The sequence below is a fragment of the Rhinolophus ferrumequinum genome, chromosome 28 (genome assembly GCF_004115265.2).
Source record: "Rhinolophus ferrumequinum isolate MPI-CBG mRhiFer1 chromosome 28, mRhiFer1_v1.p, whole genome shotgun sequence".
Classification (NCBI taxonomy): domain Eukaryota; kingdom Metazoa; phylum Chordata; class Mammalia; order Chiroptera; family Rhinolophidae; genus Rhinolophus; species Rhinolophus ferrumequinum.
The window spans coordinates 10826816-10849528 of NC_046311.1; positions in this window are offsets into that span (position 1 = coordinate 10826816).

The window sequence follows — 22713 nt, forward strand, 5'->3', positions numbered from 1 at the left end:
TTGCCAGTTAATTCAATGGGGAAAATCCTCCAGGAACTTCAGCACTGATGAGCCTTTTCTTGCTAGTCCAAGGTGGATACTTAGTGTTGGGGCATCTGTGCTAAAAGCAGGGGCCTTTTTACGCCCCTGTGAATGATGTTGGAGAAAATACGTTTGCTGGGCTACACCGATTTTGTTTTCTATTAGTAAGAACGGTTCATATATTATAGTTGGGTGATTTTATTTTACATACAACAACTATTTTTGTTGAGCAATTCCAGCTTTTGGAAATATCTGGGAAAGACCTGCTTTGTGTGATAAAGAACGGGCGCCTGCTCTGTGTATAATGCAATTTCTTTCCCTTTTTTAAAATCTCCCCAGAGTGGCTAGGGTATAACAAGTGCCCAATAAACTCTCAGTTGAAATGGGAAATGGATCAGAGAAAATAAGATGCTTCCATGCATGTTCTCCTTTGGGGTGTCCCAGGATACACTTAAAACAACATGATTAAATTATGATGTACTAGACCCTGACCTTATGTGCATTCAAGAGAACTCACATTCTGTTCGATGTCCTTAAATACCAAAGAACAGACTTGCCGGCTGCCAAATGCTTTCCAAACGGGAGAGTCACCACATGTCTTAGCTGGTTTGCCTGGAGGTCAAATTCGCCTGCTCTTGCCAAGTCTGTCAGTCACCACCCTCCAGACAGCACGTTAGTCCGCTTCCCCCTTACTCAGCCCCCCGCTGCAGAGGGGGGTCTCAGAGCCCCAAGCCTGGAACTTGGAGCCAGCGCCAACATGTCAGAGCACAGAAACCTGGCAGAGACTGACAGAGCTGGGTGCAGCTGGCCCCTCCCAGGCAGGGGCCACTCACAAGCTCCCCCACATAGGCACCTTGCTTTCCAGTCGAAGACCCTCCCGTCACCATCTTCACCCCCAACCAACCGCACATGTAACCACCAAGTGTGAGTGTATAAATGTGCACGTGAGTGCACATACGCTTTGCACATACAAATCACCTCCTTTCCCAAGTCTGATTTGCATCGTATTGGTCAAATTGTATTAAAATGCCATCTCACTTTATTAAAAAGGCTTTTCAAAGTAGGCGTATCAATTTATACGCCCTCCAATAGGCAATGTGAGCTCAGTTATTCCAAACCCTCACCAACACGTGGTTGTTTCAGCTTTTAAAAAATTCCATTTTCTACCTGGTTTGGGGGCTGTGTTTCCTTTACGTTCATTTATACTAAACCAAGCATTTCAAAGGAAGTTTTTTTTTTATTTTTCATTCAGCCTCTAGGTTCTTGTGGTAGCAGAATTTTTAGAAGCCACCGTGCAGAAACCAAGCGTATCAGATAGGGAAAGTTCAGAAAACAGAGCTGATTCGAATTCAGGGAACTGGTTACTAAGGAGACAGAACAGGTACACAAGCAAAGCTGGGAAGAGAAGTCCCGGAGCCACGAAAGGGGAATGAGTGTCACGCAGGTGAGAAAGGTGCCAGCAGGCCTGGCTGGACCCCTGAGCCTGCTCTGTCTGCACCAGTGCAGGGCTGGGCAGCCAGTGCCGGGACCAGGAAGAGGCAGTGCTGGGCCGTCGCTGGACGTGGGACGGCTGCCTGCTTCCTCTCACCTCCCAATCTTGTGCCAGTGTCTTCCACTGCAGAACAAAACTAGACCCAGCTGTCGAGGGTCTAAGAAATGTCGTTGGCAGGCGTTTAGCCCCGTAAGCACAGAAGAGCAGGGATGAAATTCAGCAGGCAAACAAACGTCCAGCAGGCCAAGTGACCAAGTTGTTCTGTCTTGAAGCTTTTAGGATCTCAAACCTGGCATTCTAAGATATCGTATTCTAAGATATCATGTCCCACTTTGATGTGGAAACTCATGTCTTTCAATTATAGGGAAAACAATGAAGTAAATAGAACCATATGTGTCAGGAAAGATACATCTTATAATGAGGAAAAAAACAAGTTTCAGAACATAATATGTATTATTTATATGAAGTTTGACTACATGCAAATCAGTATTATATGTTGTTTATGGATACATTCTTACATAATAAAAGTAAAACGGCATGGAAAATTAAAACACCAATTACAACTACCTTTACAAAGAAAATAGGGTAATGAGATTAGGAAGCAGTACAGGGAATTTCAAGCTGTGTACTGTGTTATGCTGGTGTTTTAAAGCTAGATGGTAGGGACATGGATATTTTCATACTATTACCTATAACATTTAGTATAACGCAAACATTTTGTGGCATTGAAGGAAACAAAGAAGACTGAAAAATCAAGTCACCTTCAAAGAATTAGGAATCATGACATCAGACTTCGTAAAACGAGCACTGAAAGCTAGAATACCATGGAACGATGACTTCCGATATTGTAAAAAACTGAATTCCAACCTAAAATTCTATACCCAGACCATCAAGCAAGTGGGAGAGGAAAACACACACCTTTACATTTAGCTAATGTCTCAAAACATATTTCCCATGCTACTCTTATCAGGAAGCTATTGAAGGGTAAGTTTTATCAAAACAAGAGAAGAAATAGGAAGAAATGAGCTCCAGAAACAGGGGATCTGATACAGGACAGACATAAATCAACTTCCCAGGATTATGATAAAAAATGATCCAGGATTATAGCTGGGAAGTGGGCAGAGGGCAGTGGTCAACAAACAATGTTAGCAGGGTGGCAGGCTGTGTAAATAAAGTTTTATTGGAACGCAGCTACGCCCACTCATATATGTATTGTGTAGAGCTTTTATTTTTTCTTTTTTTGCTATAATGACGGAGTTGAGTAGTTACAACAAAAGCCTAAATTATTTACTATCTGATCCTTTACAGAAAACGTTTGCAGATTCCTGGACCAGTGTGCAAGCTTCCCAGTTTGGAGCAGGAAGATAGAGAGAGGTCTTCAAGAAGGAAAGAAAATGGAACTAATAGATCATATTACTGGATGTGTTTGAGCTTATGGAAAGGCTCTTACAGCTTTGTTAGAGAATTTAAGAACGAGGACGTGATGGGAGCATAGAAAATCAATAAAATGAAAAACAATGCAATTTTTAACTCACAGGAAAACCAGAAGTTGCACAAAAGAGTATTTGTAAGCATGGAACTGTAGGTAGCTTATCTGAAAAATATTTCATAGGCATAATAATATAAACACCTAATATTGATTTAGCAATACTAGGAGGATGGAGGAAGTAAATATAAGTGAGAGAGAGGAAAAGTTAAAGAGAACTGACTATGAATCCTTCAGAGCAGGATATTAACAGATGCTATATAAAATTTCAAAAATCAATATATAAAAATGTAATGTTATTTAGAAATATGGAGGTAACGGAATAAATGGAAGTCTTTCATTATAAGACTTGGAGAACTATTTTCCTTTGCTAACTATATATTTGATTACTAATAAAACATAATTTACAATGAGATGACAATACTGGAAGGGACGATTCATTTGTTGAGGTCGATTTAGAGTAAATAAGCCAAGAATCACGAATCGCAATACCTAGGTTTTCCATGGACTATTCTCTAGGGTTTACCTGCCTCCATTTTTAAACAATACACAAAGAAATACCAAATTAAGAAAGGAAGAAAAGGAGAGAGGAAAAAAAAAAAAACAGAGGAATTGGATTCCACAAGGTTTCTCTGAAATTTTGGCCCATCTATACTTGCCTGTGGGATGGTCCCACTGAGGAGATGGCCAAAGCAAGTAGAGAAGTAGACTTAGAAGAGTGAAAAAGTAATGCAGCAGGCTAGTGATTTGGGTAGAAATTTCGGACATAAATTATATTAGGGTGCTTTTCATATAAGGATTGTTAACTATATTTACAGTGTTATTGGTGTTAGGTTCTTTTGGATGACAAACGCAGAGAGAAAGAGAACACTGGAGAAAAACTGCCCATAAATCTCTGGGCAGAGTCTGTGAAGGACATGAGGACCCCAGTAAAAGTTCCAAGCACTGTGGCAACACTGATATTTGTTCATATCCCAAAAGCCAGTGTGAACTGCTGATTTCACACACTGAATTCTAGTTTCATCTGTCACACATTGAAAAATATTTCTTCCCACAAAAGAACAAGTGTTTTCAAACCAGGTCAGCATCAATGAAGAAAGTCGTGACGTCAAAATACGTGGTTTGACAAACGCTCCTGGCCTGACCTGACGGAAGCATATAGCAGGGCTGTGAGCTGTGCTCTGTACGCCGAAGGAAGGCATTCTTCAGGAGATTGGGATAAACAATCTCCTGAAGGGATATTGTTTACCAATAAGGGATAAACAGTGTGTATATTCAAAGCCACTTTTCCCGATTACTTTTAACCAGCTGGAAGGTTTCTTTGAGAATTTGGTTCGTTGCTATTTGATACAGAAGCCACTTCCCTCCTCCACCCCACCTCCAAATCTAGCAGAGAACAGTGTCAGCATGGTTTCCTGGCATCCACGAGACAGACATTCACTGGATCCATTTGACAACATACACAGCTTGACTTTTCACATAACTAGACATTACTAGAAGAAAAGCTGTTTGTGAGAAAAGAGTCATAGTGTACGGTGCCCTATGTTCTAGTACTTTGCATCAAACGGCTCAGAAAGATTGGCAACACACACACCTGGTTGAAAAAAAAAAAAAGACTTCTATCCAGAATTTAAAAGGACATTGACCACTCATGATAAGAAGACAAACAATCCCATCAAAAAGTAGGCAAAAGCACAATACTTGTATTTGTGTGTTTGGCTTATTTCACTAATGATTTCAAAATGCATGCATGTTATGGCATGTATGAGAACATCATTTGTGTGTTTTTATTTCTGGCTGACGAATGTCCCGTTGTATGTATAAACCACATGCTGTCCATTCATGCGTCTGTCTATCCTTATGCCAGCACCACACTGTCTTAATTACGGTTGCTTAGCAGTCAGTTCTGAATTCAGAATGTGTGACTCCAACGTTTTCCTCCTTTTCAAGATTGTTTTGGTTAATAAGGGTCCCTTAAATTCCATAGGAACAGCCATTTATCCGAAGATATATAAATGACTAATAAGCACACAAAAAGATGCTCAACAGTATTAGTTATTAGGGAGAAGCAGACTAAACCACGACGCAACGCCACGTCACACACACGAGAATGGTCATAACGAATAGAAGAGGAAATCGTGGGCGTGGGTTGATAAGGACACAGAGAAACCAAAACTTGGTATATCGCTGGTGGAAATGTACAATGGTACGGCCCGATTTTTAAAAAGTTGTAGTGGCTCAGAAAGTTAAACACACAGCTTTCATATGACCCAGCCATTCAACTTCTAGGTATATGCCCAAGACAAATGGAAAAATGCGCCCCACACGTACCTGCACACAAATGTTCGTGGCGGCATTATCCGTAATAGCCACAAATTGCCTAACTGTCCATCAGTTGGCGAATATATAGATGAAATGTAGTACACCCGCATGCAAGGGAATAGTATTCAATAATAAAAAGAAGCAAACTACTGACGCATGCTATACCATGGACCCATATCACAAACGTTATCCAAAGCAAAAGAAGTTAGACACAAGAGACCACATATTATACCGTGTTTCCCCGAAAATAAGACCTAGCCGGACAATCAGCTCTAATGCGTCTTTTGAAGCAAAAATTAATATAAGACCCGGTCTTGTATTATATTAACTATATTATATTATACCAGGTGTTATATTATATTATCTTATATAAGACTCGGTCTTACATTATATTAAAATAAGACCAGGTCTTATATTAATTTTTGCTCCAAAAGATGCATTAGAGCTGATTGTCCGGCTAGGTCTTCGTTTTGGGGAAACACGGTATTACATTTCATATGCCAAGAAAAAGAGACTCTTTATAGATGATGTGATACAGAATTGTACACCTGAAATCTATGTAATTTTACTAACAATTGTCACCCGAATAAATTAAAAAAAAAATCCACAGAGATAGAAAATGCATTTCTGGTTACCTGGGGCCCGAGGCAGGAACTAGGCAGGTGGGGAAGGAGTATGAACTATAAACAGGTATGAAAACATAACTGGGAGAATGAAAATATTCTCAGAATTATAGCGACGGTTGCACCACTCGGTCAAGTTACTAAAAAAAAAATCACTGAATTTTGGACTTGAAATGGATGAACTTCATGACATGAAAAATACACCTCAATAAAGCTGTTGGAAGATGAAGGAGGAGCAGAAGTGCACGATTCGCTGTCATTAATTACAGTCACAATGGTATGTGACCATCGCTGTGATTTACAGAACTTTCCATCATCCCGGACAGAAACTCTGCACCCATTCAGCAATAACTCCTCATTCCCCCGTCCCCGTCTCCGCGTCACTTCTAATCTACTTTACGTCTCTATGACTTTGCATAATCTAGACTTTTCTTATAGGTGGGATCGTATAATAATTGTACGTTGGTGCCTGGCTTACTTCACTAATGATTTCAAAATTCATCCATGTTGCCTGTAGTAGAACATCATTCAATTTTCTGGCTGACTGCTCTCCCGTTGTAGGTGTAAAACACATGTTGTCCATTCATGCTTCTGTCCATCCTTCCGTCAGGACCACACTGTCTTAATTATGGTTGCTTTGCAGTAAGTTCTGAATTCAGAATGTATGACTCGTCCAACTTTTTTCCTCTGTTTCAAAAGGATTTTGGCTACTAAGGGTCTCTTCAATTCCATGTGAGTTTGAGGATGGACTTTTTGATGTCTGCAACATAAAAGTGTCATCACTTTGTGTGGGATTGACTGAATGTGCAGTAGGAAGCACCGGTAAACGGTCTCCCCACCTCGACAACAAGTGTGCCGTCAGAACCTGTGATGACTTTGGAACTCCCAACGGCATGAAAGGCTTGGAACTTCCAGGGAAAGGCTTGCGTGGGAAATTACGGTTACTTTTGATCAGTTTCCCCTCTTAACTCTGAAGTGGCGACCCAACGCCCACACGGCAGCCCTGAGGCGGACAGCTGTGCACAGGTAACTTGAGCAGCTGGTAAGCAGCTCGTTGGAGCCAGGGTGGGCAAAAAAGGACCTTGTCCTCCAAATACTAGGAATCTGTCCTCTGATCACTAATTACTGCCTCTGATTTTAGAGGTACAAGGAGATGGGCAGCCACTGCTACACGCATCCACCACCAGCTGAAGTGACTTCATCCACCACCAGCTGAAGTGACTTCCAGGCTACTGAAAGGGTTAGCACCCTTTATTTTATCCCCTTCGTCTTCCTCTTCCTTTCCCTTTTGGGAGGCAGACATTACATACTAGGACCTTCAAAAGCAACCGCGTATATGGGGGAAATTAGAAAGTGACCGCACATGTCAAGAGCAAGCCCAGGTTCAGAAACAAGCTGAGAAGATCTTAAGTTTATGCCTCAGGCTGTCCCCCGCACAGAGACAGCCGATGACAATTTTAAACATAAATAAACAAAACCCAGAAAACCAGCAATCCCTGCAGAAGGGGCGACACTGATTTCCAGAGTTCCCATATTATTAGATTCGAATATCCAGTTTTCAATGAAAAATCCTAAGGCATATAAAGAAAGAGGAAAGAATAGCCCATTCAAAGTAACGGACACGACTTTAGCTTGATGGACGGAGAAAAAACAAGAGAGAAGACTCAAATGACTAAACTCCAAACTGAAGGTGGGAACATTACCACCTATTCCATAGAAAGAAACAGGATAATAAGAGAGTACTGTGAACAACTGTACACTCAACAGGGAAAAGTGCATCTGTTTGTCCAAAGCCGTGGCCATTTAACTAACGGTCGAGACCCCAAAGGTCAACACTGGGTACCCTGTCCTACCCCTGGAGGTGATGAGAATTCTGGGACTCCACACACATAGTTTGAAAGCCCCTGACAACCTGTTCAGACCTTACCTGCCTTAATAGCCCAGGACTCCCGTATTTTCTTTCCTTATCATGAATTAGGAAGCAAAAGAGCAATGCTCGTTTTAATAAATCTCAATTCAATAATAGCTGTATTTATAACCTACACACGAGCCAGTCTAGCCTGCCTTCTCCACTGTGGGGATATTTCAGTGGTTCTGCTGCTAATGCAGCCTTTTTAAAATGCAAAATACTCATTTCAAAGCAGTTGGATGAAATTGCAAATCCCTGGCTTAAATAGCGTCTTTCTTCTTCCTCATCAGTTTTCCTGAGACGCAGACAGGGGTGCCCTCATCAGGATGTGCTGCACCCACAACATCCTTGCAAGGGGGTGTCTTCAAATCGGTGTGGAATCCGCTGAGGCAGCACCCCAGGAATGTCGCAGGAAGTCCTGATGAAGGGGAATGTGGTCTCCAGAAGCCCCGACTGCGTTTATTACAAATGCTAACATCTGTCAAATTCCAAAGCAGGAAGTGAATGGATGGTGTGTCTAGAGATTGTCACGTCAGCCCAACGGTGGTGCACCCGAGAGGCAGGACCAAGTCCCCCGAGTGATATTCTCACACAGGTGAAGCAGTCTTTAACTCGTCACTGGGTCTGCACAAACGTGAAAGGGGATTTCTAAGCTACATGTGGTAGTAAGTCACATGTTTCTCTCACATATGGTTTACTTAACGATATGGTGGCCTGGCCGGGTGAGAAAGGGTTAAATATAGCAGGATAACGTAGGCTGAATTCAATCCTAAAATGGTCTGATTTGTAGGTAACTTAGGGGTAGAGGTTGGGGGATGACTTCTAGAAGCTCATAATGAAGAAAAGTTCAGCCAGAGACAGAACCAAAAACTTAAATTTCCAGGAAGAAGTCCCATTCTGGACAAATAATCAGCATGGGATCCATTTCAAGTCCGGAAATAGGTCCTTTGGGGAAGACCAGGCTGGGAGACGCATAGAGCAAGCTCGAGGGAAGTGTATCAGCAGCTCTCCAGGTGCTGCCTTCAGAGGAGGACTGGGGAGTGTGTGTGTCTGTGCACGTGTGTGTGCACATGTCTGCATGTGCACGTGTGTGCACCTGTGTGTACACGTGTGTGCACATGTCTGCATGTGCATGCTTGTGTGTACACGTGTGTGCACATGTGTGCACGTTTGTGCGTGTGCTCGTGTGTGTGCTCACGCGCGTGCAAGGGGCAGTAGAGAGAAAGGGCTCCATCTAAAAGACTAAGAGCTGACTTTGTCCTTGCAGTGCTATTAGGTCGAGGACCTAAGCAGAGGGAAGACACCTGTGTCCAGGAGATCCACGGGGCCACCGAGCACTCAGCCAGAACAGAACCACAGGACACTGACCTGCGTGGGATGACACCTCTGTTGAGCATCCTTCCATCCTCCCATCCAACAGGGCAAGTTCCAGATCCCCGCGGGGCACGCACGGCTCTCCAGGCCAGACCCGGGGTAAGCCCCGGCCCCGGCCGCCCCTGCTTCTCAGCAAGCTGCTCAGCGTGCCGCCCTCCCTGCCTCTCCACTCAGGCCTCTGGCGGCACCCAGACCAGCCCTCCTCCCGCCCAGCCCCTTCTCTATGCGGCCGGCCTGGCTAATGGCTTCCTAACCCCTGTGACGCAATGACAGCTCACTAACTGTCTCAGCACGCCGACCACTCTGTATATTGTCCACTTAGCGTCTGTCTCTCCCTTTGTCTGCGGTGGCCCTGAGGGCATGGACTGACCCTCCACCTTTGCAGCCCGAGTGGTAAGTCAGCCACTGAGTGTGTGGCACACACCGCAGGAAATTCATAATAATCATCACGGTGGGAGACAGATGCCGACAACAACCCTGCAAAGTAGGTGTCGGCTTTTCCTTATTTTAAAGAAGAGGCGACTGAGTCCTTGAGAAATTAAGCATTCGCTCAAGGTCAATGATTTGGCCCGAAGTAGTCTGACTCCTGAAAACAGGCTTCTAAATTCTACAAAACGATTCCATTAGGATCCGCCTAAAGGAGGGGGCACGGGAACTGCAAGGGGCTCTGGAGGCACCCGATGGATGCCCCCCGGGGAGCCCCAGGCCCCCCTGCACCCCGCCTACGGCTCTGCAGGCTGCTGCTGGGCTTCCGGCCGCTGTGAAGAGGAAGGTGCAGGTGAAGGGTCTTATCTGCCTTCCCCTGCGTCACGGGCCGTGCGGAGAATGTCATGTTCATGACCTCCTCCGGTCTTCACAGCACCGTGAGGTGAGTTTTATTCCAGCCTTCCAGGTAAGGAGCCTAACACTCAGGTAAGCTACATACCTGGACGAAGGCCACAGGGGTCCTATGGAAACTGGCTCAAGGTCTGCCTGCCCCGAAAGACCGCGCTCTTTCTATGCCGAGTTACAGGTACTTGTGTAGATGCATCCGGAACCCTCAGCGGCCCCCACGGGAACCAAGGTCTCCATGTCCCGAGAGGGCTGGCCAGTGGTGTCTCCCACCTCAGAGACGAAACCTGATCAACGGTTGTTAGAATTGATCTGGAAACATGAAAGGCTCAACCAAGTTGCTGTCTGGAGCTTTGAAAACTTCAAGAATTCTCAGAGAGAATTTTTTCTTTTAACACTAAATAAATCAGAGAGCTTAAAACTATTCTCCTGGGTCTATTACGGAACACAGAAATCACAGATTGCGAAACTGTGATTTGATCCAATTGCAAACGCTTCAACGAAAGGTAGAACTGATTCAAACGTGTGGGCCACCGGGCCCCTCGTTGGACAACGGAAAAAGATTGGGATAAAAGGTAATCATCCAAAGCCCTGCCATATATCACTGTAGATTTGCTTCTTGCCCCGACCCTTCCCACTATTGCCCGCGCTGGCTGCAGTGACCTTGACACCAGACGGACCACCATCCATGGGCTGAGTCCATGAACACGTCGAAGTGAGTAAGGAATTCGTTCTTGTTTATTTGTTATATTTGACTGGGAACAGATATTCTATTATATATGTGTATACGTCCTTCTAAAAAGTAAGCTCCCTTTCAAATAATAAAACGGAGTGCCTTATGATGGAAAAGGTAATGCAAATAGTAATAATAATCATAATGATAACATTTTATTATGAACCAAAATAAAGTTGAAAAGGGAAAAGAAGCCAGCCTATCAACTTGTTCTCATTCCAAGACTATCTACCTTCTGGCCATTGCGAAACTGGACCAGACCCTGTTACAGCCACCTCGGGCAAGGGCCTAGCGCTCCCTGCCTCATCCTAGGCATTAGGAATTCTGCAAATGAATGTTCACAGTTCACAGGGCTTCGATCACAGAAAATTTGTTGTTGATCTTTGCATGCCGACAGGCCTGCAATCTGTGCTACAAGTTTATCCCTCGCAGGAAAAGAAAAAAAAGAAAGAAAAAGAAGGACGGACGAGACAGGAGGATGGAACGAATACAAACATCTGTAGCAAGCTAACTGGGCCCTCTGGGCCACCAGCAGGCACGAAATTAAAACAAACACAGCCTTGCGTTGTGCACTTTCAGGACCGGCCCTGCCCTGGGTCTATCAGCTTTTCCCCCACCCCCCTTCCCTGATCCCCACTGTGACAGGATCTAATTATGGGTCTTTCTGAAGGATCACAAGCCAGTTTTCATCTGAAAAGAAGAAGGTATTTTGCCTCCGAACTGGAGACGCTGTTCGACGCTGGTAATTAGTGTGACTTGTTAATGGAACTTGGCTACGATTAAGCAGTGATTGAGAGTGAGTTTGGAGCCTGTCAGTGGGTAAGCCTGGGAGGGATGGTTAATAAGACACCTGTTGCTGGGAGCCCACTGGGGTTTGCTGCCGCTGACTGGCACTGGGCATGCGGGCCGGGCTGAGCCTGGCAGGTGGATGGCACCACAGCAGGGCCTGCCACTCCCGGCAGGTCAGGACTGGCTGCATCTCCACGGCTGCAGTCATGTTTTGCCATGTGATCTGGGCTGACAACTGCTATCTCTGACTCCCAGGGGGCACTGCACACACCTGCAGGAGAAAGGTGCCCACGTGGGATCTTCCATGACAATCGCTCCCCACCAAACACTGGGCTGGGCGCTGGGCACTCCACCGCTCATCCTGCCTCCCCTGTCCCCATTGTATAGATGAGGAAACTGAGGCGGCGCACACAGCCACCTCCAGGGCCAGCTGCCCTGTATTCAGACACAGCATCTTTCAAACCTTAAAAGAATCCCTGGGCAACTGGAGGGACCACTTCCTAAGAGCTTCTTGGCACTGCCCACACTTTGAATGCACGTCCATAGGATACTTCTCGTATTTGACGCCAACAGGACCCGTAAAAGACATAGGCTTATTGTGCATTTTAATTTTATGATTAAGACCACATCATGCTTTATAAAGGAGAGAGAGAGAAGAGACATACATAGTACAACTATTCCTCATCTTTGCCCCCAAACAAAGCCTGACACTGAAGATATACAGGACCTCTCCACTTAAGCAAGTGGTGAAGGGCGTTGCTGGACATAGCACAAAACGGGGGGTCAGACATGAAAAATTACAGGAGGCTCACACTGTGCACTAATGCATAGGCAGAACATTGCCGGGAGAGGAAAAGCCTCATCTCGGGGATGCTGTTTTTTCCAAGAAGTTAGGGATCCAGCCGCAGCCCTCCCCGCTTACACCTGCCCCTGCCCTGCGTGCAGGTGCCCTGTCCCGATGCACTTGACAAACACAGCTCTTTCCAGGTCAGCCACCAGGCCCCTAGGAGAAAACAGCACTTTGTTCTTTCCCGACAGTTGTTTCAGGTTGAATGTTGAGTCAAAACACATGTGGAAAGTCACAAGGGCACCCACAGCCACCTGGGCCAGGTTAGGCACCAGGCCGCCCCCTGACCTTCCGAGGACTCAGCTTACAACTCAGGCCACATTTTCTCAGACATTCAGCGGAAGCTTTGCTGAGCTCCAGAAAAGACCCAGGGTCTCCAGCGAAAGTTTGGACAAACTTGGATCAAGTTTGGTGAGTACAGATATACCTGAAGAACAGAGCAATCTCAGATGCATTCCGGTCCCAACACTAACACCAAAACCAAATAAAACTGCATAGGTAATTCACAAACCAGAAAAAAAATAAATAAATAAACAAAAACAAAAAAGTACATTGTCTGAAATTCCATAGATTCTTGAGGGTAAAATGGTTTTGTTCTGATTATCTCGATGACCATCTTGTTTCTTGGCTTTTTTCAACGGAGGGAGATTTGGCCTGCAAGAAATACAATCTTAGATCAAGTATATTTTCCTTGTATTGAAATGATCAGGGTGTTAATTTATTTTTCTAGAGAAATAAAAGATTTAGCTGATGCGGTTCTATTTCATTTCAAATTTGATAGAAAAAGGTCATATTAACCACAACTTGATCTAATAAAAGGCAAGAAAGACTCAAAGAATAAGTTATTTAAAATTTTTATACATGTTTGCTTACTTTACATTCATGCCCATGACCTCAGAGTATGTATGACATCAGAAAAGTACGTTTTAGGCTTTCAGAAGGATATCAAATTCTCAGATACGTCTCTCCATAGAGATTCAGTATGTATTTTGGTGAACGGCGGGGGAAGGGACAATCGCATGCCAGAAATTCACAGGAGATGCAGATATGGTTTATGGAAATCTTTTTTGTCAACTGTTACAATTTTCAAGTACCGAAAGAGGCTGCATCGCAAGGATCCCATATGAAAAAGGAATGTGCAAGATGCCTTAGGACGGCATGAATCAACAGCAGATCTGCAGACAGATGGGTCGGGGAGAGAAGCCCAGTTCTGCAAGCCCTGGCTGTGTAGCCTTGGACCAGTGGCTACACATCTTTGGGCCTCAGTTTCTCCATTTAATAAGTCAGCCAGAAAAAGTCTAAAAACACATGATTTCACTCAGATGTGGGATATAATACTGAAAGCCACAAAGGAACAAAACAGACAAACAGCCAAAAACTCACAGACACAGACAACATTTCAGTGGTTACCAGAGGGGAAGAGGGTAAGGGGGGAGGTAGATGAGGGTAAAAGGGATCAAATGTACGGTGATGGAAGGAGAACTGACTAGTCACTGGGTGGTGAACACACAGTGTGATACATAGATGATGGATTACAGAATTGTACACCTGAAACCTATATAATTTCATTAACCCATGTCACCCCAGTAAAATTTTAAAAATAAATAAAATTAAAAAAAATAATTTGGAAGCAATCATATGACCTTGAAATATCGCTAGAATGAAGACGAGGTCTGGGAAGTTCCTGACATGGCAGACACTGGATGAACGCTGGAGAGGGTTGGGTTTTTTTTGTTTGTTTGTTTGTTTTTGATCACTGTCCCACCAGGCACAACCCACCCAGAATCTCACTGGCCAACACCCCCAGCTTCAGCACCTTGGAGAGCGTCCATTGACCACTTGGTACCACACAGATGGAGAGCAACAGAGCCCATCCAGGGACCAGCCCCTCTGCTTTGGACGATGTGTTCTGATTCTCTCCATCACCATCTCATTTCTTGGCTTCTGACTAACAGGTCTCCCTAGTTCACTCTGGGACACTCTCTCCCCCGACGTCTGCTGTTTACATGAAAGTCAACGTGATCCTCTTAAGACCTAAGTCAGATCAGGCCAGTCCGACTCAGATCAAACCGAGCGACAGCCGAAGTCCTTCCGCTCACCAGGCCCCACCCGGTCCAGCCCCCATCACCCTGCTGGCTGAACTTCCGAGCGCTTGCCTGCTGGCTCACGCTGGTCAGCCTTCCCGGTCCCAACGTTATAAGTTCAGCTCTTGCTGCTCTCCTAATCAGAATGTTCTTTCCCTAGCTCTCCACCAGGCTCAACCTACTATCCCATCGTTTTTCTCCCCAATCAGAGAGCCCTTCACAGACTATTGTATAGAAATACGCAATTCACACACCTCCCTGGCACTTCTGAACTCCTTACCTTGCTTTATTTTCCCCGGAGTACTGATCACACTCTAACACACACCCAACACATGGCTGTTCTTAAACATTAATATCTTGCTCCCTCCCATAAGGCCTTGCTTTGTTCCTCAACAAACTCCAGGGGCTAGAAACATCACCCGGCCCACCATAAAAAAGATGGTGAGAGGCAGCCAGTCAGCTCAGCTGGTTAGAGCGCGAGCTCTAAACAACAGGGTTGCTGGTTCAATTCCCACATTGGCCTGTGAGCTGCGCCCTCCACAACTAGATTGAAGACAACGAGCTGCTGCTGAGCTGCTGGTGGGGTGGCCGGATGGCTCTGTTGGTTAGAGCGTGAGCTGTCAACAAGGTTGCCTGTTCAATTCCCACATAGGATGGTGGCTGCGCTCCCTAAAACTAAAGATTGAAAACGGTGACTGGACTTGGAGCTGAGCTACACCCTCCACAACTAGATTAAAGGACAATGACTTGGAGCTGATGGGCCCTGGAAAGACACGCTGTTCCCCAATATTCCCCAATTTAAAAAAAAATTTTTAAAAGATGGCGAATAAGTGATAAATAAGTAAGCAAATGAATGAATGAATGAAACAGTTCCTGACAAATTGTAGGCCCTGCATGACTGTCTGTTGGGTGACTGAACTGAACTGGTTCCTAGAATAAGGCCTCTCTCTAAAGAGGAACCAGCCTAAGTCCAGGCTCCAGCCTTTGACTGCAGCAGGTCCTCGGGGGAAAGTATCAAACAAGACGCAGCCAGGGAGAAGAACTAAGGCCCAGGAGGCAAGTAATCAGCACAAGAGGAGCTCGAACCCGCGTCGCCATTGCCTATCCCCGCGTCCCTTCACTGATCCCAGGGCCTCCTACAGACGCCGGGGCAGAGAGCGAGGGCGGGAGCAGTGCTGGTCACGTACCTGTCTGAGGCCTGTTCTGTGGACACCTCAGACACCTGCACGCGGCCACAGGGAGGAGCAAGGCCTCCTTAGTCCTCAGAGCAGAAGAGTGGACGGTGACAACCTGCAGTGGTTCCCAGTAGAAGCGCCTGGAAGGAGGCCCCGTGTGCTGAGTGCTAGCTGCTTTTGGGGTCCCACTCAGTGGGGCCTTACTCCTGACATGGTGTGCAAGGGTTCAACAGGGCCTCTTGAGACCATCCACCCAGGAGGGCAGCGCGCTGGGCACGCCAGGATGCCTCTGCCTGCGTTTGCCCTGTGAGAGTCCCATGCAGAAAGAGCCACAAGTCCTAAGGGGGCAGAGTCCCCAGCTGAAAGGGCAAAGGTGCAAGGAGCCCAGCCCAAGCCCAGCTGGAGAAAGCCCCTCTCGCCCCCATGGTAACCAGCCTTGGCCACTGGGAGTGTGTGGAAGGGACAGGCTTCCTTGGGAATCCACGGAGCTCAATTCCAGAATGAACATGGAGCCATGGCCAACAGGGCCTGGAAATACCCACAGAGGCAGGGGAGCTGGCACACAGAAGGGAAGACCCTGCCACAGGCAGGTGGGGTTAAGGACTGCAGGAGCCCCCCACTGAGGGTCAGCAGAACGTGGGCAATGCAAGGGGATGCGTCAGTGCTGTAACCTCACAACCGACCTGGAAAGCCGGCTCATCCAATGCCACGGCACACCCCAGAGTGTTCAGAGACGTGGGGTTATACTGCAGTTTGCCGTATTATAATAAACGGCCTAGCTAGTTCACATCCCAGAGACTGGATTTAATCATCCCCAACTCACCATTTTGGTTTTGTTCCTAAAGTTCCACATTTGAAAACCTTTTGGGCTGTCATTTTTGAGGGCTACATGGCACTGATGGATATTGACTGATTTTATAATTAAGATCCCTCTGCAGGGCCAGAATTGGAAATACCAACAATTTTCAGCATGTGGCCTGAAGCAGGCCTATACCTGTTAAGGTGTATATACATTACATTATGGCACGGTACCATGTACTAAGCATCACGTATGTTATTTAAGTGAATTCTGGAGAGGTAGGCACGGTTCTCTCCACTTTTACAGATGAGAAAAGTTGGAGAAATTAAGCGTCTGTGTTAGCCAATGAGGGCTACCATAACCAAATACCACAGGCTGGGCGGCTTCAACAACAGAAATTTACTTTCTCCTGGTTCTGAAGGCTGGAAGTCCAAGATCAAGGTGGCGGCAGATTTGGTTTCTCTCGAGGCCTCTTTCCTTCGCTTGCAGATGGCCACCTTCTCTCTGCGTCCTCACAAGGTCTGTCCTCTGTATGCGTACCCCTGGTGTCTATGTACCCAAATTTCCTCTTCGTGGAAAGACACCAGTCGGTGCACTCTACAGGCCGTGTTTTGATTCCATCACCGCTTTAAAAGCCCCATCTGCAAACACAGTCACATTCTGAGGTCCGCATGGGCCTTCACCATGTGAATTCTGTGGGGGACACAGGTCAGACCAGTGCCATGACCGTGACACCCTGGTTTGCCTGGGGGTACGCTTGCTGTCCCGATGTCATCACCACATAGCACCCTTTCACTCTCACAATCGTCCGGGTTCGAATGATCAATTCTACGCTCTCTCCACCATGACAGCAGGATTCGTAAAACATCTTGAGAAAGCAGCGCAGATGGAATTGTAGCTCTGCTGTCACCAAGCCTGCTGTCCCTCCTGCCTCTCGAGTGCTTCCTTTGTACGAATGTGTGGCTGCCCCACGGGAACCCTGCTGACCTGCTCCTGGCGGGACCAGCCCGAGGGGGGCAGTGACTCCGCAGGCGATCGGCAGCCAGCACGCGGCGTCGCCCCAGTTTGCAAACGGAGCGCGGCCTGTTCAGATGAACATGGGCAGATGGGGCCGCTTCTCCTGCCCCGCATTCCTCACTTGAGTTTTGGCTGACCACACTTTACTACTGTGCTCGGGTTCCAAAAGGAGGAACGTTCTTTGATTCCAAAAGGAAGAAGGAAAGCGAGCGCACGCGAGCACCTGAGCAGTCTTGGTGGCTGTGCCAGCCTGAGCCTGGTGCCAGGCTTCTGCCTGGTGCCAGGCTGACTGCACCCCCCCGCCCCCCAGAAAGGCCCAGAGCATATGGTGCTTCCCTCGCCTCCTTAGCGTCTTCCATGGCACACGCAGGGGGACTCCTCTCTCCTGGGGAACGTGTGCCGGCCCCTCGCTGGGACTGCGCTGTAGCATCTGACAGACTCCAGGTTGCAGAGAGCTGGGCTCCGCCACTGCTGGGAGCCAGCTCTGTCTTTTAACAGTTCATTCAGCGGAGAAGGAAAGGTGGCACCCTGTGGCCGTGGGGGATTTCTGTCTGGGGCAGGAAGGAGGGGCCTACACATCCCATGGGCGAGCCAAACTTTGATTACTAGACCTATCCTGTTGCAATTTATCATGATACAGTGAAAAGGACAACAACAGGTTCCATACTGGGCGTGTTTGCCATGTGCTAGGCTTTATGCCAAGATCTTTAAAACCAAATTCTAATCAAACCATGCAAACCCGCGAGGCTGGCCTCCGAGGCAGTGGGCGACACATCTGAACTCAGCTCTGCCTCTCCCTCTGCAGGTTCCCTCTTTTGATCTGTTTTGTAATTATTGTTAGAATTATCCTCCTTAAATGCATTAAAAATAATATTGATTTTGCATTAAAAAAAAAAAAAAAAAAAAAACAGAAACAAAACCATGTCTGTAGTACAGTATCTCAAAGTGCGGTCCGAAGAATCCTTCTTCCACAGGATAGTAATAAATGCCCTGCCTTCTTGCCCTGACCCTTCTCCAAACAAAGGGGGCTGCGGGGCCTTTTGTGTTAGAAACAATGGGTTGCTCAGTTTCATTTTTTGCAGGACGAGTTCCAGCCTGGAGTGTGTTAGTGTTACTTGTGAACCTGCCTGAAGAGAAGACAGCATGTAGTGTTTCCCAAACTGAGTGTCTTACGGAACCTTTCTCTGCCTGAGAACCTCATGGGCCTGGTCAACTGGACACCACCCTCCTGGAAACGCTGGCCTCTCGAGTCCCCAAATGTCCCTCTAGACGTCCAGGCCGTGCTCAATCGTGCTTCCCCATTATTATTTAGCAGGAAGATTTTCTCCTCCGATAGGTAGTGGGTACCTTTCTACCCTCACTGAGAATCTGCCTCTCACCCCAGACCAAGCTCAACTTCTTCCCCTCCTCATGTCACCCTCCGCCTTCCGTACTTCAAGACCTAAGCTAAACCCTACCGGCCTTCTCCGTGGTGAGCCAACACGCTGGGATCCACTCCGGCCGGCCAAGGAGCACCTGGCCCGATGGCTAATTGCGTGCAGAGCACGTATGAACACGAGGCCTGCTTAGTGTTGGGGGCTCCCTCTTCAGGCTGCAACGCTTCTGTGCTTCCTAGTTAGACTGCGAGCTCTATGTGGGGCTTTGTCCCCCTTTATTTAAACCAACAGCACCTGCCACTGAACTGGGACCATGACTCGCCGCACTCTGGCCACAACCTTCCTTTTCACTCTGGCCTTCATGGAGGGTGAGCAATGTGTCCCAGTGGTCCTGCACTTTGCTGGGTTCTGCACCGACATCCCACACGGTGCAGGAACCCACTCACCACCTACCGGCCGGCCCTCGCATGCATGAAGGCTTTTGCACCCTCAGTCTTTATCCTCTGCCTGAAACCAACTCATCCCGCGGTTGGCCTTTGGTGGTCAGGTGCAGAAGCCTTGCCCTCATCAGACATCCCCTTGTCACGTTCCGTCTCATACGCCTCTACTCCAGAGGGGTCGAGCCAAGTCCCTTGGCCTAGCAGCTTAACCCATCACCCACGACTCACGGTCTAGTTCTCAGTGTAGCTCTCTCTCTTCTGGGTGGTTCCTAAGGGCAGGGCCCAGTCGCGCTCACTCATGGGTCCCACGTGTGCCCAGCGTACTTCCTCATTCCAGGGCTTCGTCAGATGGGCAGACATTCAGGCAGGAGGTGCTGACAGTTGGACTGGCTCTGATCCTGGGGCCCAATCTAGGATGGCTCAGGCCGTGCAGGAGCACGGTGGAGCGTCTGAAACTGACGGCACTCATCCTATGCCAGCTAACAGCTCAGCAAAGGACCCTGAATTCTTCAGCGGGCAGCGCACCCGGCAGCCCTCTGCACAATGGGCAGGGTTGTCTCTAATCCAGCAGTTCCTTTCTGGAGCCAGCCCCCCAGCTCTGCTGATCGTGTGGGCAGGAGCTGGCAGCAGCGCCGAGTCCCTCCCAGGAACGGGAGAAAGGGACCCTGCGAGGGCATCCAGAGCACTTACCATCACGAGCCCTGCTCGGGAAACTGCAGAGGCCAGATTTTTCAAATGAACGTCAAGTGAATGAAAAGGAACTTGGACAAGTTGAATTCACTAAAATCAAAGTAAGCCACCCTGGCTCGAGCTGTCAATGAAGTGTTAGGGAAACACTGGGAGACTAACACCCTTTCTCGGTGACTCAGCGCTTGTCTCGAAAGTGGTAACATGCAACCAGGCACAGGATGACGAACAAAACACGTGCAGGGGACCGTGGGAGCTTTCAAATCTAAGGATCAGCAGAGCTCCTACTGATTTTTCCAAACACTGACAATCTTTTTTTTTTTTTTTTTTTAAATCTGAGTAGCAGTTTTCCAGCTGGTATCAAGTGTAAGAAAGGATGGCTTCCATTGAGTATTCTTCCTGATTACACACATGATATTGATTTTCAGGAAGCTGCTATATGAACAGAAGATCTCTACAGAGAGAGAAAGCTGTGCATGTGTGTGTGTGTGTGTTTGTACATATACACATATATACACACACACACAAATACGTATATAATATACGAGTTATTTTAATTGCTGACTGCTATGTAAGTAAGTAATTTATTACTTTATACACACACACACACACACACACACACACACGGAGAGAGAGCTGGAAACCAATGCCAACCCGATACACCCTGTCCTATTCCCCAGAAAAGCGCACATCACGAGGGAAAGGTCAGGCCTGCCACTGGACCACCCTCCTCATCTAAAGTCAGCTCCTCTGAGGTCACAGCGATTTGAGCAAATGTCAAAACGCTCAGCAGCCTGCCTTCTCGTCCGCAGCTAAACAACTCATTAACAGGAAGGGCTCGTACTTCCCCCACCCCATTAAGTGGCAGAGACTTACTGAGGCCTTCTAAGACTTGCAGATAGTCCTCTGGGGCCTCAAATGACGGCCCTCAATGGGCAAGTGGAAGGTTGTTTGTTTTTAATTTAATTACAGGTACCAAAGAAACAGGGAGATACTAAAAAAATTAAAAAGAATTTTAAGGCAAATAATTGAATCAGCAACACCAGCAGTAAATATACAGCGATCTGTGCTCTGATCCTTCCTTCAGATTCTTCTTAAAGCTCCTTTTACCCAGTGATTTAAATGAGCAGTTATTAATTCCGATGGCGTGTACATCTTCCCTTGGGCACAACTAAGGCCTCCATTCTGGAGCTCCAGAAATCGTCACATAGACGTCACTAAGCTTACTAGACTACCAGTAGCCTAGTGTGCACAATTCTAAAATACCAGACGAAATAAATAAAAGCAAACTAGACTTTCTTTTTTACTAGCCGAAGGAAGAGTTTTGACAAACGCTGAACATACACAGAGCGAAGGACATTCTTGAATTCTAGTCTTTGGTCCGGCCCCAGGCTAGTTCAGTGAAAATAAGCATTTAAGGCGTCTTTTGGAGGCTCAGATTCCACCCCAAGTGCACTGATGGAGCCAGACCAAATGAACTTAACACCTCTTATAGCCCTAACAGTCATCAGTCCATAAAGAAGAAAAAAAAAAAGGACTCAATTAATTAGCATTAATTAAGATACTATATTCTCTAGTGGACATCCAGTCTTAGATGAAGATCCAGTCTGTAAGATCCAGTCTTACAGAATGAAGTTTTTAATAACACAAGTAGTAAATGTTCACTGTAGAAAACCAGATGATAATGTCAACTTTTCTCCACACCCCCCAAAATAAATAAAATAAATCCCTAAAATCGTAGTACCCGGAAATAACCAATCTCAACATTGTGCTGTTTCCCTTTCAGAATATTTCCTACCGCAAAAATATAAATATACATACACATAAATGAGACACTGTATCTCGGTTTTGTAGTCATGTCACATAGCTGGCGAGTACTTTAATTGGCATACGTTTTCTAGGGGCCAGGTTGGCATTATGTTTCAAAAGTCTTAGAAATATATGTATTCTGTGATCGAGCAATTACACTCTAACAAAGCAAAGCGTCAACTACACCAAAAATTGTATAGAAAAGGATGTTCACTATAGCGTTGTTTAGAATCGGTTAAAATGAAACGGAAACAAACTGTCCACAAATCAGCACTGTTAGATGAATTACATGGTATCTTGACACAATGGAAGACAAAGGCTTTCAAAGTGATACACAAATGTATATTTAGGAATACAGACAACTACGACGTAAGACCAGTAGTTGAGGCATTTCCTCTGACGACCGCAGGTCACAGAGTTTACTGAAATGCTTTCTTTAAAAAGAAAGCCCCAACGAAGCCGCCGGGATGGCACAGCGCTGATCTGGGCTGCTGACAATGATTCTGGGCTCCCCATATGCTCTGCAGCTTCCAGAAAGGGCAGCCTAACATTTCCCGCCTGCTGGCACTGGTGGGCTGGCAGCACCTGTCACTGTCCCCGCCCTCTGTCTCCACTCCATCTCCCAGAGCCTTTGCCTGGTGCTCACCAAGGCCAGAGACTGGCATTCTTGCAGCTAAGTTATGGAAAACCTGCTGGGGCCCTCGGGGCTTCAGGGTGGCGGCAGCCTCCTTCCTCTGGGGCTGAGCAGGGGGTGAGTGTGGCCGGCAGACGCAGCAGGACGCGGGAGGCAAGGCGTGGGGGAGTGGGGGACACCCAGAGAAGGAGGCCCGCAGAGGGAAACGACGCCAGAAGAGAGAAGGCTCCGGGGCGAGAACGGGAAACGGGAAGAGTCTTAAACT